Genomic DNA, 27985 nt, shown 5'->3' with positions numbered 1-27985 from the left:
GTACATGTGTGTTTGTTGTGTGTCACCAGCTGTTGGAAGTGCCCAGTCGCATGGATACACAGCCAGGGTTCATATGTGCAGTGCATATCCTGTTCCCCCAAGTCTACCCGTGCTGTTCTTCCTCCCTTCCCCTCCTTGACATGTGTCCCCTGGTCTGTGTGTAGTCACTCTTGCACAAGGTTATCTAGGCTGCCAGTTAAACCACGTGCCCAATGCTTGCAGCGTCATGTGTGGGGGTGGTGTGTGACATGTGTTGGGACCTTGCCTGTGCCCTGGCCAGTTCAGTCATTGTGGGGTCCATGTTAGTTGCCACTGATGCTGAGTCCCGACATAGGAGTGTGTCTTACAAGTGTACTGCCTTACAGTATGCAGGACCAATGTTGTGCCCTCAGAAATGATGTGCATGAGTGGGAGATGTGCATAGTGCAGGGACGGTCGCTTCTGTTGCTGTCATATCCATACAGGACCATGGAGGGGTGTGGCCACTACAGTCCCCTGGGGCACCTTTTCCTAGGTATCATGTGTGTCATCCAATAATGTGGACATTCTCAGTGTCTTCGGCATAGGTTGGGCTCTGTGGCATTGTACCCTGGCCTAATTTGTCTTTCCGTAAAGTGTGCTACATGTGTCCACTGTACAGGGTGACCCAATTTGGCTTGTGCATACTCACAGTGGCCAGTGCCTGTGTGTCTTGGTACAACTATCTGATGATGTTTGTTTGTCAATTATATGTGTGGACAGGCTCACGAGGAGTACTTTGTGTACACTCAGGAATTATTGAAGGGCATGTTTGTATTACCCGAGTAGGAGGTGTAAGTACTTGCTCTGTCTCAATCACATTGTCTCAGGTAGGGGGGGTTAGTGCGGGAAAGGCTTACATGTCCAAACCTTATGTCTCCTTGCCAGGTCTGGCCTGTGTGTGATGCTTGTCTGAACATACACTCAACATGCAGTGACCCAGTCATATTGGGCATGGTTTAATGTATTTGCTAAGCAGCATGTGCCACACGTTAACAGACATGGTTCCTACTCATCCCTTTTTTGGCAACGGTGTGTGGTCCAGATGCTGTGCTCGACTGTCCCCAGAGACTGGCTCCTCTGTCTAATTTGATATCAAGTTATTTGCAGTTGTGTCATGCTCTCCATTGTTTCCCAGTGGCATGGTGGGTCAACCAACTGTGTGGTGCCGGGCCTACATATGTGCGTAGTATTGTAGATGTTACTCATGTTGTTTTTCATGCTATGCACTGTGACCTATGTAGTTTTGAATCATGTGTCATATGTATACAGGTGTCTGATTTCTCCTGTCTCTTCACCTTGCCCACAGTATCGTCGGGGGAAACCGAGGGAGACACTGGCATGGACCTTGAGGAGCGATCGAGCACCGGTGCCACCAGCGCTGGGGAGTCTGGCGCAGCGAGTGGCACGGAGCCCGAGGGGAGTGAGGCGGAGGACCTGTCCAGTCCCACCAACGACTATGACGCTGACGGGTCCGAGGCTGAGCTCCCAGAGGGGGCTGAGGCTGCTCCCAGAGCTGAAAGCAGCACTCCATCTGTCGCCGCCCCCTCAATTCCCATGACCGGCCTCCCACTTGCTCGGTTCCCTTCCCTCTGTGCTAGGTGACAACATGTCTCCTTCGTGCCAGGCACCGCACCCCCTGCCAAGTCTATGGACATTCTGCGGCAGTTGCAGGTTGGTCAGACATCACTTATTTTTGTCCTCCATGGCCACACCAGACTGCTGACACAGATGGTGTCGTACATGGAGGGCATGTCAGCAGCAATGTCTGATCAACGGATGTTGCTGAAGTCCATAGACTCGTCACTGACTGCAGCAGTGGATCCCCAGCAGCGCTCCGTCCCCCCCTACCCCTGCACCATCCACACTTCCCACTCCCATGCCTATCCCACGCACACCCAGACATCCCCATGCACGCACCCCACCAGACACAGGCAGCACACCACCAGGGAAGGCCAAGCGCACTCCTCCAGTCAGGCACACACAGGGGGAAGTAGGCACACCCACTGGGTCGGGGGCAAATGGCAGACACGCAGCCACAGTGGGAGTCCGCAGTCCTCAAGACCCACTTCCTCCAAAACCACTCCCCTTAGCTCTCCTGGCCAACTGCCTGAGTGATAAGGAGTCCTTTGTGGCCAGTGTGTCCCTCAGCCCCAGTGTGGCACCACCCCGCAAGCGGTGGAGGCAGTGCCCGGCCAGGGTAGTTGAGTCCCCCCCCCCTGTCCACACCCTCCCCCAGTAGTGCTGCAACCCATCCCTCTGACCCCTTCCCCTCCTTGGGCCTGTGGTTCATTCGGGTGCAGGGGAGACGCTGGGAGACCTTGCGACCGTATGCAGCACCATCCTAACCACCACCTTTGGCGCTGCCCCACCCCCTGTGGTGGAGTCGTCTGACCCTGCACCCACAACACCTACCCTTGCCCCTCCTGTCCCTGCGGTGCCTGGTCCTTCCCCCCCACATGATGCCCCCCCTTCTGTGGATGATATGGTAGAGTGAACTGTGCAGGCAAGCTGGGGGAGACGCGTCCCAAAGTGTACCCCACCAGGACTTCGCACATGGCCTGGCCTATGGGCCCTGTATATAGTGGACATTTCTTTTGCAAATATCATTTTCTGCAGAATAAAGCATTTTTTCTTTTCTTTTGCACACTAATGCTTTTCTGGTCTTGCTGTTGGTGGTGCTGCTCCATGATTTGGGGTGGTGATAATGTGTTAGGTGTCTGGGAAATGTTGTAGTGTGCTGCTCATGGGGTGGACCCTGGTATCTGTGTGCCATCACAAGGGCTCTGCAAATAATCTTTGGTCATGTAAGCTCTTACTGTATGGTGATATTGTCCCAAGGTATGTTCCTTCCTCTGTGGACCCTGACATCTTCCCTGCAGGCTGTTTCCCAATTGTTGTGCTGAGCTGTGGCTACATTTCCTGGGTGTGTGACGGATCCCTTCAACTTTGGCCATGCATGCTCAGCAATGTCTCTACCTGCATCATTTGTGGCATCCTTGGTGGTCACTGTACTTGTGTATGGAGTATATTGACATGACTTCATGTGGACATGTTCCCTTTTCCGCACTATGCATGTGTGTACTCCCAGCCTCGCACACATGTGTTACATGTTCTGCAGGGTCTTTGGTCACCTGACTGACAATTGTGGGCATTGTATCTGTGGGTACTCCACCCTTTTCCTTCCATGGGAGGCAACAACTTGTTGGCTGCCCCAGCACCTGTACATTCCTATCAGTCCTGGAATGTGCGTGACAGTGTGTGTTCCCTTTGGGTCTCTTAGTTTAGTAGGGTGGCACATGAGTATACAGTCTTGTTGCATGCTCTCAGTGTGTGTATTGTGCTGCCAGCACCAGGGGTGGGTATGCATGTGTCATTTGTCATCACACCCACATGTGGTGTGTCATGCTGTGGGGGATGGACATCCACCCTCATGGGAGTGGGACAATGCTGTCAGTGATGTGTTGGCATGCCACTCTCAATATAGTCGCACATTGTGTATGCCTTCATGCACCCATGGTGTTTTGCTAATTGTAGGATGGTGTACACACCACCATGTCTCTGTCCACTGCTGGGAGGCCTCTGCACCCACCCCTCCTAAGTCTGGGCACTGCTGGGAGTGATAGGCACCCACCCCTCCTATGTCTGGGCACTGCTGGGAGGCCTCTGCACCCACCCCTCCTATGTCTGGGCACTGCTGGGAGTGATAGGCACCCACCCCTCCTATGTCTGGGCACTGCTAGGAGGACTCTGCACCCACCCCTCCTATGTCTGGGCACTGCTGGGAGTGATAGACACCCACCCCTCCTGTGTCTGGGCACTGCTGGGAGTGATCGGCACCCACCCCTCCTTTGTCTGGGCACTGCTGGGAGGACTCTGCAGCCACCCCTCCTGTGTCTGGACACTGCTGGGAGGACTCTGCACCCACCCCTCCTGTGTCTGGGCACTGCTGGGAGGACTCTGCACCCACCCCTCCTATGTCTGGGCACTGCTGGGAGGACTCTGCACCCGCCCCTCCTGTGTCTGGGCACTGCTGGGAGTGATAGGCACCCACCCCTCCTGTGTCTGGGCACTGCTGGGAGTGATAGGCACCCACCCCTCCTATGTCTGGGCACTGCTGGGAGGAATCTGCACCCACCCCTCCTGTGTCTGGGCACTGCTGGGAGGACTCTGCACCCACCCCTCCTATGTCTGGGCACTGCTGGGAGTGATAGGCACCCACCCCTCCTGTGTCTGGGCACTGCTGGGAGTGATAGGCACCCACCCCTATGTGTCTGGGCACTGCTGGGAGGACTCTGCACCCACCCCTCCTGTGTCTGGGCACTGCTGGGAGGACTCTGCACCCACCCCTCCTATGTCTGGGCACTGCTGGGAGGACTCTGCACCCGCCCCTCCTGTGTCTGGGCACTGCTGGGAGTGATAGGCACCCACCCCTCCTGTGTCTGGGCACTGCTGGGAGTGATAGGCACCCACCCCTCCTATGTCTGGGCACTGCTGGGAGGACTCTGCACCCACCCCTCCTGTGTCTGGGCACTGCTGGGAGGACTCTGCACCCACCCCTCCTATGTCTGGGCACTGCTGGGAGTGATAGGCACCCACCCCTCCTGTGTCTGGGCACTGCTGGGAGTGATAGGCACCCACCCCTATGTGTCTGGGCACTGCTGGGAGGACTCTGCACCCACCCCTCCTGTGTCTGGGCACTGCTGGGAGGACTCTGCACCCACCCTTCCTGTGTCTGGGCACTGCTGGGAGTGATAGGCACCCACCCCTCCTGTGTCTGGGCACTGCTGGGAGTGATAGGCACCCACCCCTCCTGTGTCTGGGCACTGCTGGGAGGACTCTGCGCCCACCCCTCCTGTGTCTGGGCACTGCTGGGAGGACTCTGCACCCACCCCTCCTGTGTCTGGGCACTGCTGGGAGGACTCTGCACCCACCCTCCTGTGTCTGGGCACTGCTGGGAGTGATAGGCACCTACCCCTCATGTGTCTGGGCACTGCTGGGAGGCCTCTGCACCCACCCCTCCTATGTCTGGGCACTGCTGGGAGTGATAGGCACCCACCCCTCCTATGTCTGGGCACTGCTAGGAGGACTCTGCACCCACCCCTCCTATGTCTGGGCACTGCTGGGAGTGATAGACACCCACCCCTCCTGTGTCTGGGCACTGCTGGGAGTGATCGGCACCCACCCCTCCTTTGTCTGGGCACTGCTGGGAGGACTCTGCAGCCACCCCTCCTGTGTCTGGACACTGCTGGGAGGACTCTGCACCCACCCCTCCTGTGTCTGGGCACTGCTGGGAGGACTCTGCACCCACCCCTCCTATGTCTGGGCACTGCTGGGAGGACTCTGCACCCGCCCCTCCTGTGTCTGGGCACTGCTGGGAGTGATAGGCACCCACCCCTCCTGTGTCTGGGCACTGCTGGGAGTGATAGGCACCCACCCCTCCTATGTCTGGGCACTGCTGGGAGGAATCTGCACCCACCCCTCCTGTGTATGGGCACTGCTGGGAGGAATCTGCACCCACTACTCCTGTGTCTGGGCACTGCTGGGAGGACTCTGCACCCACCCCCCCTGTGTCTGGGCACTGCTGGGAGGACTCTGCACCCACCCCTCCTATGTCTGGGCACTGCTGGGAGGACTCTGCACCCACCCCTCCTATGTCTGGGCACTGCTGGGAGTGATAGGCACCCACCCCTCCTGTGTCTGGGCACTGCTGGGAGTGATAGGCACCCACCCCTATGTGTCTGGGCACTGCTGGGAGGACTCTGCACCCACCCCTCCTGTGTCTGGGCACTGCTGGGAGGACTCTGCACCCACCCCTCCTGTGTCTGGGCACTGCTGGGAGTGATAGGCACCCACCCCTCCTGTGTCTGGGCACTGCTGGGAGTGATAGGCACCCACCCCTCCTGTGTCTGGGCACTGCTGGGAGGACTCTGCGCCCACCCCTCCTGTGTCTGGGCACTGCTGGCAGGACTCTGCACCCACCCCTCCTGTGTCTGGGCACTGCTGGGAGGACTCTGCACCCACCCTCCTGTGTCTGGGCACTGCTGGGAGGACTCTGCACCCACCCCTCCTGTGTCTGGGCACTGCTGGGAGTGATAGGCACCTACCCCTCATGTGTCTGGGCACTGCTGGGAGGACTCTGCACCCACCCCTCCTGTGTCTGGGCACTGCTGGGATGACTCTGCACCCACCCCTCCTGTGTCTGGGCACTGCTGGGAGGACTCTGCACCCACCCCTCCTGTGTCTGGGCACTGCTGGGAGGACTCTGCACCCACCCCTCCTATGTCTGGGCACTGCTGGGAGTGATAGGCACCCACCCCTCCTGTGTCTGGGCACTGCTGGGAGTGATAGGCACCCACCCCTATGTGTCTGGGCACTGCTGGGAGGACTCTGCACCCACCCCTCCTGTGTCTGGGCACTGCTGGGAGGACTCTGCACCCACCCTTCCTGTGTCTGGGCACTGCTGGGAGTGATAGGCACCCACCCCTCCTGTGTCTGGGCACTGCTGGGAGTGATAGGCACCCACCCCTCCTGTGTCTGGGCACTGCTGGGAGGACTCTGCGCCCACCCCTCCTGTGTCTGGGCACTGCTGGGAGGACTCTGCACCCACCCCTCCTGTGTCTGGGCACTGCTGGGAGGACTCTGCACCCACCCTCCTGTGTCTGGGCACTGCTGGGAGTGATAGGCACCTACCCCTCATGTGTCTGGGCACTGCTGGGAGGCCTCTGCACCCACCCCTCCTATGTCTGGGCACTGCTGGGAGTGATAGGCACCCACCCCTCCTATGTCTGGGCACTGCTAGGAGGACTCTGCACCCACCCCTCCTATGTCTGGGCACTGCTGGGAGTGATAGACACCCACCCCTCCTGTGTCTGGGCACTGCTGGGAGTGATCGGCACCCACCCCTCCTTTGTCTGGGCACTGCTGGGAGGACTCTGCAGCCACCCCTCCTGTGTCTGGACACTGCTGGGAGGACTCTGCACCCACCCCTCCTGTGTCTGGGCACTGCTGGGAGGACTCTGCACCCACCCCTCCTATGTCTGGGCACTGCTGGGAGGACTCTGCACCCGCCCCTCCTGTGTCTGGGCACTGCTGGGAGTGATAGGCACCCACCCCTCCTGTGTCTGGGCACTGCTGGGAGTGATAGGCACCCACCCCTCCTATGTCTGGGCACTGCTGGGAGGAATCTGCACCCACCCCTCCTGTGTATGGGCACTGCTGGGAGGAATCTGCACCCACTACTCCTGTGTCTGGGCACTGCTGGGAGGACTCTGCACCCACCCCCCCTGTGTCTGGGCACTGCTGGGAGGACTCTGCACCCACCCCTCCTATGTCTGGGCACTGCTGGGAGGACTCTGCACCCACCCCTCCTATGTCTGGGCACTGCTGGGAGTGATAGGCACCCACCCCTCCTGTGTCTGGGCACTGCTGGGAGTGATAGGCACCCACCCCTATGTGTCTGGGCACTGCTGGGAGGACTCTGCACCCACCCCTCCTGTGTCTGGGCACTGCTGGGAGGACTCTGCACCCACCCCTCCTGTGTCTGGGCACTGCTGGGAGTGATAGGCACCCACCCCTCCTGTGTCTGGGCACTGCTGGGAGTGATAGGCACCCACCCCTCCTGTGTCTGGGCACTGCTGGGAGGACTCTGCGCCCACCCCTCCTGTGTCTGGGCACTGCTGGCAGGACTCTGCACCCACCCCTCCTGTGTCTGGGCACTGCTGGGAGGACTCTGCACCCACCCTCCTGTGTCTGGGCACTGCTGGGAGGACTCTGCACCCACCCCTCCTGTGTCTGGGCACTGCTGGGAGTGATAGGCACCTACCCCTCATGTGTCTGGGCACTGCTGGGAGGACTCTGCACCCACCCCTCCTGTGTCTGGGCACTGCTGGGATGACTCTGCACCCACCCCTCCTGTGTCTGGGCACTGCTGGGAGGACTCTGCACCCACCCCTCCTGTGTCTGGGCACTGCTGGGCGGACTCTGCACCCACCCCTCATGTGTCTGGGCACTGCTGGGAGTGATAGGCACCCACCCCTCCTGTGTCTGGGCACTGCTGGGAGTGATAGGCACCCACCCCTCCTGTGTCTGGGCACTGCTAGGAGGACTCTGCACCCACCCCTCCTGTGTCTGGGCACTGCTGGGAGGACTCTGCACCCACCCCTCCTGTGTCTGGGCACTGCTGGGAGTGATAGGCACCCACCCCTCATGTGTCTGGGCACTGCTGGGAGGACTCTGCACCCAGCCCTCCTGTGTCTGGGCACTGCTGGGAGGACTCTGCACCCACCCCTCCTGTGTCTAGGCACTGCTGGGAGGACTCTGCACCCACCCCTCCGGTGTCTGGGCACTGCTGGGAGTGATAGGCACCCACCCCTCATGTGTCTGGGCACTGCTGGGAGGACTCTGCACCCACCCCTCCTGTGTCTGGGCACTGCTGGGAGGACTCTGCACCCACCCCTCCTGTGTCTGGGCACTGCTGGGAGTGATAGGCACCCACCCCTCCTGTGTCTGGGCACTGCTGGGAGGACTCTGCACCCACCCCTCCTGTGTCTGGGCACTGCTGGGAGTGATAGGCACCCACCCCTCATGTGTCTGGGCACTGCTGGGAGGACTCTGCACCCACCCTTCCTGTGTGTGGGCACTGCTGGGAGGACTCTGCACCCACCCCTCCTGTGTCTGGGCACTGCTGGGAGTGATAGGCCACACACCCCTATGTGTCTGTCCACTGGCGTGGTACGAACCGTACCCACGCTCTTGAGGCGTGGGTACGGGCCGTACCCCTACGGCACCCCAACAATGGTGGTACAGCCCGTACCCACGTCCCATAGGCATGGGTACGGGCCGTACCCCTACGGTACCCCAACAATGGCGGTATAGCCCGTACCCACGTCCCAAAGGCATGGGTATGGGCCGTACCACGCCCACCCCTACGTCACCCCAACAATGGCGGTACAGCCCGTACCCAAGTCCCATAGGCATGGGTACGGGCCGTACCACCATTGTTGGGGTGACGTAGGGGTGGGCGTGGTATGACCCGTACCCACGCTCTCAAGGCGTGGGTACGGGCCGTACCCCTACATCACCCCAACAATGGCGGTACGGCCCGTACCCACGTCCCAAAGGTGTGGGTACGGGCCGTACCACGCCCACCCCTACGTCACCCCAACAATGGCGGTACGGCCCGTACCCATGCCTATGGGACATGGGAACGGGCTGTACCGCCATTGTTGGGGTGCTGTAGGGGTACGGCCCGTACCCATGCCTATGGGACGTGGGTACAGGCCGTACCGCCATTGTTGGGGTGACGTAGGGGTGGGCGTGGTACGACCCGTACCCACGCTCTCAAGGCGTGGGTACGGGCCGTACCCCTACGGCACCCCAACAATGGCGATACGGCCCGTACCCACGTCCCATAGGCATGGGTACGGGTCGTACCCCTACGGCACCCCAACAATGGCCGTACGGCCCGCACCCACATCCCATAAGCATGGGTACGGGCCATACCACGCCCACCCCGACGTCACCCCAACAATGGCGTTATGGCCCGTACCCACGTCCCATAGGCATGGGTACGGGCCGTACCGCCATTGTTGGGGCGATGTAGGGGTGGGCGTGGTACGACCCGTACCCACGCTCTTAAGGCATGGGTACGGTGCGTACCACAATTGTTGTGTTGCCGGTTCGCGTCCATGTCGACTTCCGTTGTGGCAGACGCAGGCCTTGGTGGAGACGCCACCGCCCCCCGAAGTGACCAGGCCCTGGGGGTCAGGTATGTACAGGACATGTATGATTTTTAACTTGGGTGGGGGTAATGTTTCCTGCCCCTGCCCCCCCCTTTGCCCCTGGGTGTAGTTCTGACCTTCTGCGGCATCTGCGTCGGTTCCTGTACACCAGGTGGACTGCTATGAGGGCCGGGATGACACCTAGGTTGGGGTCCATGGCTGTCCGTCGCGTACAGGTGCTCCTTCTGCGCGTCGTCCTGATTTCCCGGCAGTTTTGGCTGCTGTAAAATATAATCCATGCGGAGTTACGTGGGCACGGATCGTACTTGCTGGTTCGCGAAACGCTGCCTGACTCCGTCCGGACGTCACGTCCGCGGTGTCCCGGATCAGATTTGTATGTATTTTTTTGCCGGTCGGTGTTTTGTACGATTCGTACGGAAATGGTGTTTCTGTGCAAATCATACTAGCGGGTTTGTAAGGTGTTTTTCCGGATCGAGTCGGACGGAGAAAACGCTCCGTCCGACGGTTCGTACCCAGGTTTTACAGTATCGGAATCGGCACCATAGTGTCTTTTCTAAACAAGCTGTTTTAGATATTTTTTTTTCTAAAGAATCCAGTTTTGTTTTCAACTTTCCCATCAAAATAATAGTGATTCCTTCATGCTCTATTTTATCGATGGCTTCCATTTTTATAATTTCTTCATTTTCCAGTTTCAATAGTTCTTCGTTGAATATGGAACACTCGCGCAGTTTTGGCATTAAACAGATCACTGATTTATTTTCAGCAATTTTCATGTACACTTTTGCAGGAACTACATTTTCATTTGGAAAGACATTGCAAAGTAATCGACTTTCCAAAGCTTGTTTGCCATGCTTTGTAAGAATTCCAATTCTTATATATTTGTTGTCAGTTCTTTGTATTCAAAATTAGCCCAAATGTTCACATTACCAACACTACCAAGAGACTTCCTGGTATCTTCATGTGCAAGTGTTTTAAATACCGGTTGTCCTCTTACCGGAGTCAGTTGCAATAGATCTCCAAAAACTATGACGTGTTTTCCTCCAAATAACACGTCATACTCTGTTTTAAGAATCTGATGCATTCTTAAATGCACAAAGGCAAGCATCAAGTTTGAGACCATGCTCACCTCATCAATAATGAGAAGTTTCATTTTCTTCAAGACTCTTGAAACTTCACAACAAGCTTCTCCAGATAGCGTGTGGTATTCCAATTTGTTCTCATGCTCCACTGGTAGCATTAGTAAACGATGTAAAGTATTTCCTTTAATGATATGTGCTGCCAACCCAGTTGGAGTAGTGACAACACAAGACAAATGCGACTCAGTTGTTTTCTGCAGATAACTTGTAATTACTTTAATTAAGAAACTTTTTCCTGTTCCAGCTTGTCCACTCACTTACATTCGAATAGGTTGAAATGATGTACATGAGCACCATTTCTTTTCATGAAGTAATCCATGGTCAATCTGCTCTTTCACTTCCTGATATATTTGTTTCTGTTCAACATTTAGTTGTTCTTCCAAGTTTCCTAACTGTATTACATCTTCTTGAGCTTGATACATTGCTGTTTCCACCTCATTCATGGCAGTTGCTGCTTCATTTTCAACAATTGGTTGTCCAAGTGGATCTTGACTCAGTGCAGCAGAACTTTGACTGTCTTGAGAACTGCCTCTAGCAATCTCAGCTGCAATTGTAGCTTCATGATCAATTTCATCATTCAACATTTTCACATAATTTGCAAAAGCACTGCATTGTATGCTATCTTTACAAGCATTAAATGAATCTTCATAGCTCTGAAAATCTCCAAGTAATTTCATTTCTGAACGCCATGGTTTGAACATTTGCAAAAGGGCTAAATAGTAAAATTCCCTTTTGTCAGCAGTGTCGCAACTCAGTTTCCTGTGATTATTTAAATTTCCTTTCCTTTGTTTCACCAGACATCCTTCGGAACCAATCACTGCATATTTTCCATCATTGATGTTCTCTGTAGTATTCCGTTTAAAAGTGTAGTTTTGCAGCACTTCATAGAGACACATGTTCTCAAGATGATGACTTCTGTTTGGGTAATATGTGTCCAACATATTCGTTTTCAAAATATCTGTACTTTCTGGTTCTTTTTCTGTTAAATATTCAATTACTTGAACAGATTTCAGTACCCGATTTTTCATTCCTGCAAGACCTAGACTCACCCAAATGAGTCTTCTACTTTTGGAATATAGACTTGCAGATGATAACCGTTCTGAACATTCATATGCTCCAATTTTACGATGCGATAACAGCTTCAAACTGAAACTGCATAATTTCTTACTTAGAGTCTTCTCGTGAGAAATCTCTTCCCACATTTCTTTCAATTCAGTCTTTTCTAATTTAGTAATATAGGACGTTTCATATCAAGCAACAGCAATGGAATTGTCCGCAACATACTGAATATCCATGTTAGCATTCCACATGGATAAAATAACTGGATTGTAGTCATTTATGTATTTTGATCCTTCGCTTCTTCTTAAGTTGTAGGTATTTTTTGGAGACTTTCTTCTGATGGTATGTCGCATAGCTGACATGAAACTGTTCACTCTTCCTTTGGATAATACAGGACGTGGAAATCCAAAACAACATTTGGTATAGAACTTATCCTTTGACTTGTACTTTCGTCGACAGTATTTTCCACATCGATGGCTTTGGAATCGTAAGACTTGTTGTTTTAACTTTTTATGTTCTCTGCTATTGGGTACAGCACATGTGCATAATCTTCAATGAAAGACAAAACAGTTTCATCTGAATCTGTTCAAAATTTGGGGGCGTCCTTGATCCATAACAACATATGTATATGAGGAGCACCTCTTGCTTGATACTCCTTTCTCCAAAAGAAATCCTCAACTTCTCCAAGAGGAGGATTCTTTTTATTGCAGATGAAAGACATCATAGCTTCAAATCTCTGAAATATCTGCATACATTAACAGGATCCAAAGAGCACAATTCTCCAGGTGTCTTGTATTCAATATTTTTTATATTGGAATTTGCCTCTCGAAGAAATTCAAGTAAATCATCCCAAGCATACTCAGCACAGCTTAGTGTAACAAACCATGTAGGAGTTCCCAAGTTGTGTAGCATACATTTCAGTCCTCCATGACGACGGTACCAATATTCATTAGTCCTACGCTGACATGCCATCAGATTAATCAATTGAGATTCTAAATGATCATCTCTCTGATGCACTTTATCCATAAAATCCTTTACATTTTGAAGATGCATTCCAGTTTTTAAAATGTGATTTACTGCATTTGAAAGTCCAGACAAGTCACTTTCAAACAGAAGATGAAACATATAAGGGATACATTGTCAAACTCTTGGATCTTCTGCATATAATCTTGTTGTCCGATATTCAGATGCAGGAATCTGCACAGGACGTTCACCATATCGTCCACCTTTTCCTGTTGGAAACAACTGCGGGAAACAATGAGCTTCCAAGCTCTCTTCCCATACACTCATGGCACTTCCTGTCGCTTTTTTCATTTGGAACAACTCAATCATATTCTCCATCTCCTTTTTGGAATGAAGTGGATGTACACTGTAATGTTCATAGATTTCTTCACATCTGGACATGTCCACTTTTTCTATTTGTCCACTTAATGTTTCAGTATCTTCTGCTAAATCTATTTCTTTTTCTCCTACAAACACATTTCTATAGTACTCATTATTTTTTAACAGATACAATGATGCATTTTGCACTTTTCTAACATCCACTAACTCTTGCCAGATTTTCTTATTCTTAGTAGGATCACCATTAACTAGAATGACTAGTGGCTCATTTTCTGCATGGTCTACACCAATAGTTTCAATATTTTTCCTTAAATCTAACGGTAAATACACAACTTTTCCTTTCAATCCTCTTTGCAACTCTGATGGAGGTAATTTACCTGTTTTAGGCTTCATACGAACAATAGCCTGAAATGGGTGAACACATTGAATGAGAATAGACTCATACGTATTTCAATCTATTAGCTCTGGAGGAATAGCAACCAACTTTAGATTATTATGAACAGCTCTAGTAGGCATTTTATTCTCATCTAATTCGTTATAACAATATTTGCAAATACGCTGGTCAGAACCCAAATCAAAACAATCCTCTACCAACAAATAAGTTGCAAAGTCCATCCACTTATCATTATCTTCTATTTCACTTTTTAAATACAGATTGACACCCCTATTCTGATTTTTATAGTGACTTCGCTGACAACAAATACAAGAAACATTTGGTCTTTCACCTAAAATTACCTTAAACTTTGTGATTTCATTCTCTAAATGGTTTGTAATTACGATTTCTACATTGTCTTCAACATTTTGTTCTACTAATGTGTCAGGTCTCTTGCTGAGGACCAAAGTAATAAAACTCAATATCATCACAAACCATCTTCACATCTGATACTGAGCCACGCAAAAGAGCACTGTTCAACTCATTTAACTTTAGTGCTGGACTTTCGCATAATACAATCTTCTCACTAACTTCCGCATTTGAGTATGATGTACTGCCAGCATCCTGAAATGGTGAAAAACACTTTGATAAACTTTCCTAGAAAGACAAGCCAGACAATGACCTTGCAAACCAGTATTTTTTCTCACTCTGCAAGGGTCTAGTCCTTGCAACACCTTAATCTCTTGTTTAACACTTTTTTTAATATATGCTCGTAAGAAACTACTTAATTTATCAATAGATTCCTGCTGTACACTACAAATGCTACTGCAATCCCAAGTGTACACAGGGTGTTTAGGACGTCTCCCTAGAACTTCATCAGCTATCACTTCTTCTGCATTTCGTTCAACCATTTTCTCTTTCTCATTTGGACGACCATCTCTAACCTCATACCCCTCTACCACTGGTGTCAACTGCATGCAGTAATTTTTTGCTCTGTAAATAACTCTCTTTATTAAAGAAAGGCTCTGAACTGGAACTGTGTTTCCATTCTCTCAAAAAAAATCACATATTTTTTTTTTTTCTAGTAATTATTCTTTTCCTCCTACTTTTGGCCTTCATTAAATGGATTGGTTTATCTAGTGATCAAATTCTGTTTAATACTAAAATTAATAGTTTCCTTTTTACTTCAAAAGCCTTTTCAACAATGTTTTCAATATGCTTCTTCTTTTTATAAAATAGAGCTCTCGTTTATATTTCTTCACATCTTCCAGCAAATTATGTACTACTCTCTTGTAAAATATTTTTTTGCATATTCCTTATACTGATTTTGTCTTCTTTTACCATACTTTGTCTCCTTTGACTGAACATTTTCTTTTTTGCTTTTCCTCTTATTTTGAATTTTTTTTCTAGTTGAAGCATTCTCAGTGGTTTCAGCATTCTGTACATTTTGTTTGCTCCTACAAACATTTTTAATAAATTGTTTTGTGATATTACCAGAAGATTTTTCTTTTTAGCCACATTATCTTATACATTCAATACTTGTGATTGATGTTTCTTCAAGTAATTCTCCAGTCTCTGTTCTTTTCTTTTTCTTTTTTTTATCTGGCATGATTTCTCTATTTTAACGTTGAAAAACAGTATCTGTAAAAAAGAATCACACATAAAAGTATATTAATAACTTTCAAATTTATAATATTCTATTACTGTAGAAACACATTTTACATAAAAACTGACTAAGAAACTATAGCCCTGAAGCACAAGTGTAACAATGGTTAAAACACTACATGCATAGTGCATACTACTTTGAAGCAGTCCATGCCCTAAAGCCTACCTCACTAAAAGACTACATGCTAACTGACTGAATGATTACAGTACTATAAAGGGACACACTGGGTGAGTGACAGGGTGCTTGCTAGAAGTGTATGAATACTGACATGGATATTGATGGTGTGAAAGACAAGTGTGCAGTTGATTAGAGACCTACATGCATAGTGGATACGTGTTTGAATCCATCCATATGATAAGGCCTGTCTCAGTCCAATAGTACTTGCATACTGACTGAATGTTTTGAGTATTGCAAGGAGAGTGCCAGGATGAATTTATAAGTATTTGTATTTTGGTGCAGTAAATACATTAGTACATGGTGCTGAATAAGTCACTGGAGAAGTATAAGGGGAGTGACAGAGTGTTTGCGGGAACTGTATAAATACTGTCTGGGATATTGATGGTGTGAAAGACAAGTGTGTAGGTGGCTAGAGACCTACATGCATACTGGATAGACGTTTGAAACAGTCCATAGAGTAACACTTGGATCACTGCAAAACTACCTGGAAGTGTATGAATACTGACTGGGGAATTGAAGGTGTGAAAGACAAGTGTGTAGGTGCTTAGAGGACTGCATACATAGTAGATAGGTGTTTGAAGAAGTCCATGTGCTAAGGCCTGGCTCACTGCATGAGTTCTTGGGTACAGACTGAATGATTAGAGTACTGCAAGTAGAGTGCCTGGGTGAATTTATAAGTGTTTGGGTTTTGGCACAGTGAATGGATTAGTCCATGGTGCTGAATGGGTCACTAGAGGACTGCAAGGGGAGTGACAGGGTGTTTGCTAGAAGTGTATGAATGCTGACTGGGGAATTGAAGGTGTGAAAGACAAGTGTGTAGGTGGTTAGAGGACTGCATGCAGCTGGATAAAGTATTTTCTTGAGGACAGGACACAAGCAGTTCGCCTCGGCTCTTTTACGGCCCCAGAACTTTCTACCTCCTATGGGGTGCCTCAGGGCTCGTCCCTATCTCCACTCCTTTTTAATTTATACCTCAAACCGTTGCTTCTTTCACTAAAAAACAGAAAGGTGATTACCTTTAACTATGCTGACGATCTTCAGCTAGTGTTCACTCTTGACTCTGCTGACTCAGCGGCTGAATTTCAAGCCACCATGCTGCATATCCAGCATTGGATGGATCTTAACCACCTTAAACTTAACCCTGGTAAGACGGAACTGGTCTTGCCCGGGAAGAGCGAGACCCTATGGGGCCACCATTATTGGCCCTCTGAACTAGGAGCCCCTCCTAACCCCTCATCTGCTGTGAAGAGCCTGGGGGTGACCATTGACTCCGCCTTGTCTCTTAAAGAACAGGTTGGGGCGGTGGTCTCCTCCTGCTTCTTTCAACTGCGTAAAATCCGAAAGATCTCTCATCTACTATCTCACTCAGCACTTACACAAGTTGTAATCGCCTTGGTCCTCTCACGCCTCGACTTTTCTAACTCTATTTATTTTGGCCTCCCCCTGTTCTTACTTCATCGTCTCCAACTAGTGCAGAACCAGGCCGCAAGACTAATTTTCAAAAAACCCAATTGGCACTCCGCTAGACCCTGTCTATTCGAATTTCATTGGCTCCCTATAGCTCAACGCACAGCATTCAAGATTGGCTGTGTGATATTCAAAGCACTACACTGCAGGAGTCCCAAATTTATCAACGACCTGATTTCCAAACATATACCTCGTCGCAACCTGCGCTCTGCCCACCTTCATCTCCTCACCCTCCCCCGCTTTAAGCTCCAACGGCAAGGTGGCCGTAGGTTCTCTTACCTCGCCCCTAAATTCTGGAATACCATACCTCTACCAATTAGGAGCTGTGATAATCTATTAAGCTTCAGAAAAGCTCTCAAAACTTGGCTGTTCATGCAAGCATATGCTTAAACCTTGTCCGCTGTGAACACTACTCAAGTTTAGCACCATGAAACCCTCCGGTGTCCGTGCGCTCTACAAGTTCCTTATAACATAACATAACATAACATAACATAACATAACATAACATGCATACTGGATAGGCATTTGAAGCAATTCATGTACTAATGCCTGGCTCACTGCATGGGTACTTGGGTACCGACTGAATGATTAGAGTACTGCAAGGAGAGAGCCTGGGTGAATTTATAAGTGGTTGGCTGTTGGCACAGTGAATGGATTAGTACATGGTGCTGAATGGGTCACTGGAAAAGTATAAGGAGAGTGACAGAGTGTTTGCGGGAACTGTATGAATACTGTCTGGGATATTGAAGATGTGAAAGACAAGTATGTATGTGGCTAGAGACCTACATGCATAGTGGATACACGTTTGAAACAGTCCATTGAGTAACACTTGGATCACTGCAAAACTGCCTGAGTACTGATTGAATCATTAGAGTACTACAAAAAGAGTGACTTGGTGAATCATTTTAAGATTTTGGATTCTAGTGGAGTGAATAGATTAGTACTTACTGCCAAATGAGTCAGTGGAGGTTTGCAATTAAAGTGACAGAGTGTTTATTGGAGTTTATAGATACTGACAGAGAACTTGAAGGTCTGAAAGGCAATTGTGTTGGTAGTTAGAGGCCTCCATGCATAGTGGAAACAAGTTTGAATCAATCCATGTGCTAAGGCCTACCTCACTCCATTAGTACTTAGGTACTGACTGAATGATTAGACTATTGCAAGAGGCGTACCTGGGTGAATTTCTAAGTGTTTCAGTTTTGGCACAGTGAATGCATTACTACATGGTGCTGAATAAGTCACTAGAGCGGTGCAAGGGGAGTGACAGGATGTTTGCTGGAAGTACATGGATACTGACTGGGGAATTGAAGCTGTTAAAGACAAGTGTATAGTATGTTAGAAGACTGCATGCATACTGCATAGATATTTGAAGCAGTCTATGTGGTAATGCATGGTTCACTACATGAGTACCTGGGAACTGACTGAATCATTAGACTACTGCTAAAATAGTGCCTGGGTAAAACTTTTAAGTATTTCAGTTTTGGCGCAGTGAAGAGATTAGTACATGGTACTGGATCAGTCACTGGATGAGTGCAAGATGAGTGACAGGATGTTTATTGAAGTATATAGATACTGACTAGTTAATTAAAGAAGTGAAAGACAAGTGTGTAGGTGACTAGAGGCCTGTATGCATACTGGATAGGGGTTTGAAGCAGCCCATGTTGTAAAGTCTGGCTCGCTGCATGAGTACTTGGATACTGTCTGAATGATTAAAGTACTGCAAACAGAGTGCCTGGGGGTTTTGGCGCAGTGAATGGAATAGTACATGGTGCTGAATGGGTCACTAGAGGAGCACATGGGGAGTGACAGGGTGTTTGCTGGAAGTTTATGGATACTGACTGTGGAATTAAAGGTGTGAAAGAAAACTGTGTAGATGGTTAGAGGACTGCATGCATAGTGGATAAGCATTTGAATCAATGCATGTGCTAAGGCCTGACTCACTCCGTTACTACTTGAATATTAACTGAATGTTTACAGTATTGCAAGGACAGTTCCTGGGTGAATACATAAGCAATGACTGCCTTCTAATTCTACCAAAACTTGAAAACAGGAACGTTTTTAAGCAGTTATGCGTATTCAAAGATATGAAGTACCCAAATGCTTCTCTCACAGTGGTTTCCAAATGCACACAGACTCACAGTGAGATTCTAGACAAGCAACACTATCCCTAGGAGTTTGCCAAAACTCATTCACTACTGTGGAAGGGGTAAGGAGACTGCACACAATCTGCATATTTCAGGACTGCACTTTAGTGTCAAAGCCTTACTCATTTAATCACAGCACAAGCAATGACTGGCTTCTAATGCTACTAAAACTTGACAACAAGCCAGGTTTTAAAACAGTTATCTATCAGCAAATACACAATGTTACCAAATGCTTCTCTCACAGTGGTTCCCAAATGCACACAAACTCACAGTGTGATTCTAGACAAGCAACACTATCCCTAGGAGTTTGCCAAAACTCATTCACTACTGTGGAAGGGGTAAGGGGACTGCACACAATCTACATATTTCAGTACTGCACTTTACTGTCAATGCCTGACTCATTTTATCAATGCATAAGCAAAGACTGGCTTCTAATGCTAATAAAACTTGACAACACGACAGGTTTTAAAATAGTTATCTGTCAGCAAATAAATAACGTTACCAAATGCTTCTCTCACAATCCTTACCCAAATGCACACAGACTCACAGTGTGATTTTAGGCAAGCAACACTATCCTAGGAGTTTACCAAAACTCATTCACTAGTCTGGAAGGGGTAAGGGTACTGCACACAATCTACATATTTAAGTACTGCACTTTAGTGTCAAAGCCGGACTTATTTTATCTATGTATAAGCAAAGACTGGCCTCTAATGCTACTAAAACTTGACAACATGACAGCTTTTAAAACAGTTATCTTTCAGCAAATACACAATGCTACCAAATGCTTCTCTCACAATCCTTACCCGAATGCACACAGACTCAAAGTGTGACTTTAGACAAGCAACACTATCCTAGGAGTTTACCAAAACTCATTCACTACTGTGGAAGGGGTAAGGAGACTGCACACAATCTACATATTTCAGGACGGCACTTTAGTGTCAAAGCCTGACTCATTTAATCAAAGCACAAGCAAAGACTGGCTTCTAATGCTACTAAAACTTGACAACAAGCCAGGTTTTAAAACAGTTATCTATCAGCAAATACACAATGTTACCAAATGCTTCTCTCACAGTGGTTCCCAAATGCAAACAAACTCACAGTGTGATTCTAGACAAGCAACACTATCCCTTGGAGTTTACCAAAACTCATTCACTACGGTGGAAGGGGTAAGGGTACTGCACACAATCTACACATTTAAGTACTGCACTTTAGTGTCAAAGCCTGACTCATTTTATCAATGCATAAGCAAAAACTGGCTTCTAATGCGACTAAAACTTGACAACATGACAGGTTTTAAAACAGTTATCTGTCAGCAAATACATGATGTTACCAAATGCTTCTCTCACAATCCTTACCCAAATGCACACAGACTCACAGTGTTATTTTAGACAAGCAACACTATCCTAGGAGTTTACCAAAACTCATTCACTACTGTGGAAGGGGTGAGGAGACTGCACACAATCTACATATTTCAGGACTGCACTTTAGTGTCAAAGCCTGACTCATTTAATCAAAGCACAAGCAAAGACTGGCTTCTAATGCTACTAAAACTTGACATCAAGCCAGGTTTTAAAACAGTTATCTATCAGCAAATACACAATGTTACCAAATGCTTCTCTCACAGTGGTTCCCAAATGCACACAAACTCACAGTGTGATTCCAGACAAGCAACACTATCCCTAGGAGTTTACCAAAACTCATTCACTACTGTGGAAGGGGTAAGGGAACTGCACACAATCTACATATTTCAGGACGGCACTTTAGTGTCAAAGCCTGACTCATTTAATCAAAGCACAAGCAAAGACTGGCTTCTAATGCTACTAAAACTTGACAACAAGCCAGGTTTTAAAACAGTTATCTATCAGCAAATATACAATGTTACCAAATGCTTCTCTCACAGTGGTTCCCAAATGCACACAAACTCACAGTGTGATTCTAGACAAGCAACACTATCCCTAGGAGTTTACCAAAACGCATTCACTACGGTGGAAGGGGTAAGGGCACTGCACACAATCTACATATTTAAGTACTGCACTTTAGTGTCAAAGCCTGACTCATTTTATCAATGCATAAGCAAAAACTGGCTTCTAATGCTACTAAAACTTGACAACATGACAGGTTTTAAAAGAGGTATCTGTCAGCAAATACATGAGGTTACCAAATGTTTCTCTCACAATCCTTACCCAAATGCACACAGACTCACAGTGTTATTTTAGACAAGCAACACTATCCTGGGAGTTTACCAAAACTCATTCACTACTGTGGAAGGGGTAAGGAGACTGCACACAATCTACATATTTCAGGACTGCACTTTAGTGTCAAAGCCTGACTCATTTAATCAAAGCACAAGCAAAGACTGGCTTCTAATGCTACTAAAACTTGACAACAAGACACGTTTTAAAACATTTATCTATCAGCAAATACACTATGTTACCAAATGCTTCTCTCTCAATCCTTACCCAAATGCACACAGACTCACACTGTGATTTTAGACAAGCAACACTATCCTAGGAGTTTACCAAAACTCATTCACTAGTCTGGAAGGGGTAAGAGTACTGCACACAATCTACATATTAAAGTATTGCACTTTAGTGTCAAAGCCTGACTCATTTTATCAATGCATAAACAAAAACTGTCTTCTAATGCTACTAAAACTTGACAACATGACAGTTTTTAAAACAGTTATCTGTCAGCAAATACATGATGTTACCAAATGCTTCTCTCACAGTGGTTCCCAAATGCACACAGACTCACAGTGTGATTCTAGACAAGCAACACTATCGCTAGGAGTTTACCAAAACTAATTCACTACTGTGGAAGGGGTAAGGGGACTGCACACAATCTACATATTTCAATACTGCACTATACTGTAAATGCCTGACTCATTTTATCAATGCATAAGCAAAAACTGGCTTCTAATGCTACTAAAACTTGACAACATGACAGGTTTTAAAATAGTTATCTGTCAGCAAATACATGATGTTACCAAATGCTTCTCTCACAGTGGTTCCCTGTCTTGTTTAGCAACATTGTGTGCTGAACTTGTGACCTGTGTGCTCAGTGCAGTGTTCCATGACCTGTTTCTATGGTAACAGGCAGAAGCCAGATTGGGGGAAGGGTTGAAATGTATTTCATTTGGAAAGGTTTGAAATTTTTAACCAATAGAAATGTGTGTTTGCTTTTGAATTTATGTGTGAAGGATTGTGATTTGATGTTTACATGTATATGTGTGGAAAATGAAAGGGAAACTTTTCCATTCTTTGTTTTTGCTGAGAGGTGCACAGTGCAGAGATTCTGTAAAAGAAAATCTGGTGTGTGACTGATATCTGGTGTGTAACTGATATACTTCTTAATCTACAAAACAACTTGAAAGGTGAGTTATTTAATTGTGAGGGGATGTATGCAGACTATTTTGATTTTAATCAGACTAATGTATTTCTCCTGCTAAAGTGTAGGGAGTACCTATTTTCTCTACAATCCTATTGACAGTGTGTGTGCATGTAGAAACTATTCTGTGATAAGCATTTGTGTTTTTCATGTGTTTGGAGACAGATAACTGTGGTGTTTTTATATTTTGGTAGAATTAGAAACCAGTCATTGTTTATGAATTTGTGAAATGAGTTATGTTTCTATACTATAAATGTAGTACTCCTTCTAGATGAAGAAATGTGTTTTGGTATAGTGCAAGGGATAGTGTTGTTTGTCTAGCATCACACAGTGAGTATGTGTGCATTTGGGAACCACTGTGAGAGAAGCATTTGATAACATTGTGTATTTGCTGACAGATAACTGTTTTAAAATCTGTCATGTTGTCAAGTTTTAGTAGCATTAGAAGCCGGTCTTTGCTTATGCGTTGATTAAATGAGTTAGGCTTTGACACAAAAGTGCAGTCCTAAAATATGTAGATTGTGTGCAGTTCCCTTACCACTTCCACAGTAGTGAATGATTTTTGGTAAACTCCTATGTATAGTGGTTGTTGTCTAGAATCACACTGTGAGCCTGTGTGCATTTGGGAACCACTGTGAGAGAAGCATTTGGTAACATTGTGTATTTGGTGACAGATAACTCTTTTAAAACCTGTCATGTTGTCAAGTTTTAGTAGCATTAGAGGCCAGTCTTTGCTTATGCATTGATAAAATGATTCATGCTTTGACACTAATGTGCTGTACTTTAATATGTAGATTGTGTGCAGTACCCTTATCTCTTCTAGACTAGTGAATGTGTTTTGGTAAACTCCTAGGATAGTGTTGCTTGTCTAAAATCATACTGTGAGTCTGTGTACATTTGGGTAAGGATTGTGATAGAAGCATTTGGTAACATCGTGTATTTGCTGACAGATAACTGTTTTAAAATCGGTCATGTTGTCAAGTTTTAGTAGCTTTAGAAGCTATTCTTTGCTTATGCGTTGATAAAATGAGTCAAGGTTTGACACTAAAGTGCAGTACCATGTACTATTCTCTTCACTGTGCCAGAACTGAAAATGTAAAAGTTTTACCCAGGCACTGTCCTAGCAGTAGTCTGATGATTTAGTCAGTTTCCAAGTACTCATGTACTTCCAACATACTATACACCTGTCTTTCACATCTTCAATTCCCTAGTAAGTATCCAGACAGTCCAGCAAACATCCCATCACTCCCTTTGCACTCCTCTAGTGACCCATTCAGTACCAAGTACTAATCCATTCACTGTGTCAAAAGCCAACCTCTTATAAATTCACCCAGGCACTCTCTTTGCTGTACTCTAATCATTTTGTCAGTTCCCAAGTACTCATGCAGTGATCCAGGCCTTAGCACATAGACTGCTTCAAATGCCTATTCACTATGCATGCAGGCCTCTAACCACCTACACAGTTGTCTTTCACACCTTCAATTCCCCAGTCAGTATTTGTACACTTCTAGCAAACACCCTGTCACTCACCCAGTGTTCCTCCTTATAGTACTGTAATCTTTCAGTCAGTTAGCATGTAGTCGTTTAGTGAGGTAGGCTTTAGGGCATGAACTGCTTCAAAGTAGTATACACTATGCATATAGTGTTTTAACCATCGTCATACTTGTGGTTCAGAGCTATAGTTTCTTAGTCAGTTTTTATATAAAATGTGTTTGTACAGTAATGGAATAGTATACATTTGAAAGTTATTAATATACATTTATTTGTGATTCTTTTTTACAGATACAGAACAGGAGTGTTTCTCATCCGTTTGCACTCTTCTCGTGCAAGATTGTTTGGATGAAGGGTCCTTAGGTGTTTCATCATACTTGCCATGCCATTCGAGTATTTCTTGTTAGGATCCCCTTGCAACAGAACTCTTTTGCAAATCTTGCACGTGACCAAGGTGGCATTAATCTTTGTTTGCCCCTCGGGAAAACTAAAAAATGTCCACACCACTGAAGAAAAACGTTGTGGGCGTGGTGCGTCCTCCAAAAATTCATCCTTAGATTTGGTGAATGTTTTAAAGCGAAAACATTTACAGTTTTTGTAAGTTAAACTTATAAAGTTTTGTTAGCTGTAAGCATTTTATATATCTGTGATTTGTATCTTGTGGTATTTTGCTGAGAATAGCATGTTTTTTTTTTTAACAATCTTTCTGATTGTTTTTTTTTTGCTCGCTGTTAAGTGATGAGTACGATTGAAATCACTATTTTTAGTGAAATTCAATATATTCTGAGAACAGCAAAAAAGGCAAACAAATTACTTTGTGGAAATTATGCTGTGTTGTAAAAAAAATTATTATTACATGTTATAATTTTTTTTTCCTTTTCTTTCACAGATCCAAATTTAAAAAGAAGCAATTTATATGAATTTAGATTGCAATGAAAATCTGAAAAAAATGTATACCATTTTTTATTGCTATTACTGTGAAGGTAAGTTTAACTAAGTCTCAATATGCAGAATGAGGAGGTCTGCAAGAAGCTACAAAGTTGAAACACGTTTCTAAAAACACTCTGTTTATACCTATGTAGTTTTGAAATCTGACCATAATCAGATATCATGTGACCTGCAAAAAAAGAGATTTGAGGGGTTCATAATATTTCCCATTGTAGCTATTGAAGGACCGCAATTATTTCAACCATTCTTCTTTGAACATCTTTGCAGACAAAACTCTGTGCTTACCTTCTATCATTCGCAAGAAATTTTTAAACTGGAAATATGTTACTTTCTGTAACATAGTTATTGCGCAAGACACTCTTTCATATTTACAAAGAGAGGAAAAGGCACTCTGTGCACTTTTTATAATCCATGTAAATACAACCTCATTATGCACACCAGTTTGCGTTGAAAGGGTGTTCTATAAGTGTTGTTGTGCATGATTGCACTGAATACTCATAGAACAAGACACATGTCTAGATTTGTCAGAAATCATAAATCTCGATATGTGTGTGAATGCTGCACCATTCTAAAATTGGTGTAGGAAAGCACAACAAGGAGAATTGTTTTCATTTCTCCACATTTGTATATCTTCAATGCATGCTACAATGCTCAGCATACATTGAAGGAGAAAAATGCCTTTACTGATTGTTTTTGTTCAGGAAGGTGTGTCTTCCTGCACAAAAACAAACAGCTCATGACACAGATATACTTTCACTATGGTGCAAGGATGCCTGTGTCACCACATGGCTGCAGTTTAAGCAGTCGTGCAGAGAGAAGCATAGATTTGCAACATATTTATGTACATACGTTGCATCCCTGTGCTTCGGAAGTACTACAGCACACTGTAGTTAAAAAGGTTACTGTGTGATGCTGCAGCACTTCCTCATAGTTCTGCACTTATACATTCACCATACGCTACTAATGCATTCATTCAATTACGTACTACACATACATTCATCTAAACTTTCACACACTAACAAAGAAATTTAGCTCTTTTTTTAAACCAGGAAAGTTAGTTCTTACAAGAACTTTTCTGCAAAAAAAAAAAAAGAGGAGGAACCAAACAATGAACTTCAGGGAACAATAATAAAAAAATAAAAAAAATAGCAAATGTGACTTTCTTGCCGGCGGCAGATCAGATCGATCGACTGCTCACTGTAACACAAAGTGACATTGCCCTTAGTGCAGAGCACTTTTAAATATTGAAATTGAGGGCGGATGAACAAGTTTTTGGTTGATGGATGCACTCTTGAAGTGCTCGGCTGCGATGAGGTGGAAGGCGCAGGAGCAGGAGTGTTTCTCATCCGTTTGCACTCTTCTCATGCAAAATTGTTCGGATGAAGGGTCCTTAGGTGCTTCATCATACTCGCCGTGCCACACGAGTATTTCTTGTTAGGATCCACTCGCGACAGCACTCTTTTGCAAATCTTGCACGTGACCAAGGTGGCATTGGTCTTTGTTTGCCCCTCGGGAAAAGTAAAAAATTTCCACACCACTGAAGTAAAACGTGGTGTGCGTGGTGTCTCCTCCAAAAATTCATCCTCGGATGTATGAGGAGATGCAGGTGATGCCTGCTGCCCTGAAGCCATTTTTGGTAGAAAAAAGTTAGAGCTAAGTGTGAACTTAGTCTAAAAAAATCTTCTTCTCTGCAAAGATATGCTCCTCCAAAGAAGGTCAAAGAAGAATGGTTGAATTGGGTGGGGTCTTTCAATAGTTAGAACAGGAAGTGTAATGAACCAATTAAATCTCATTTTTTGCAGGTCACATGGGAAACCCGCGCACTGTGCGCATACGCAGCACGCACTCAGAGCGCATCCGAGAAATTGAATTAAAAAGAAATATAGGATTAGATGTACAAATATATTACCTTTTAAGACTAGTTCAGAGTCTGTCTTCAATTAATATTCACACGAAATACATATATATGTTTTTTTAAATGTTAAATATTTCATGGGATCCGCGCACCTACCGAGTCATAGACACAGATGACGCATCGCAGAAGCGCGTAAACGTCGCGTTACGTACATCGAACGTGTCGTGTATAGGCTGGGAGTTGCATACCGGTCGCATTGCGATCGCGCACTAAACACGTACCCAACGCATACCATGCGTGGATGCTATCGCGTAGGGATCGAGAACGGTGCGCGGATCCAAAAACATGGAAAAAAATATATAAAATAAAGTTTTGAACATATAGTTAAAAAAATATTTTGAAAAATATAAAAAAATATGTTTGAAAAACCCAATAAATTCAAATAATATTTTTTAATTTTTAAAATATTTAATTGAAAAAATAAGTTTAAAAAATGGTGATAAAAAAAGCATTTAAAAAACATAATTAATGAAATCGACACACTTAATTTGAAAAATATCGAAATCCAATCAAAATCATTAAACATGATATCTTTAGAGATAAGTTATAGATAGGAAATAGCATGTAAAAAACCTTTGAAATTCACTGAAAAAACCATAGGTTTCATACACGTTATAGTTAGGAATTGGCATTTAAAAAACCTTAGAAATTCACTGAAAAAACCATAGGTTTCAGGGGCGTTATAGTTAGCTGGACATTTCCCTCATACAAAACCCTAGAAATTCCCCTGTTATAGTTAGTTCAGCTAACGAGATACAGTGGTAGAGGCATAGAGAAGGGAGACACGATGAGCGGAGAGAAGCGCATGTTGTGATGCTTGGTGTACTGCAGGCACGATATACAGCACCAGGTGAGGAGACTTTAAAAACTCTTCATTTCTCACTATGACCATGCACCTTGACTAGTCTCATTCTGCCCTGTCCTCTCCCTCTGCATATACATGTTCTCTCTGCCTCAACAAGGTATGTTGTAATCTACTCTCACTGGCTCAATCAGAACTTAGGGGTGGGCGAGCGAAGCAATTCCGCTCCCTTGTGGAACTCTGCGGAATTCCACTGAGTTTGTATGCAACTCCGGGAAATTCCTTGTAGTGCAACCCCGTGAGCTCTGCCCACCCCTG

This window comes from Triturus cristatus, chromosome 2_2 (genome assembly GCF_964204655.1).
Source record: "Triturus cristatus chromosome 2_2, aTriCri1.1, whole genome shotgun sequence".
NCBI lineage: Eukaryota > Metazoa > Chordata > Amphibia > Caudata > Salamandridae > Triturus > Triturus cristatus.
This window is presented reverse-complemented; position numbering follows the sequence as displayed.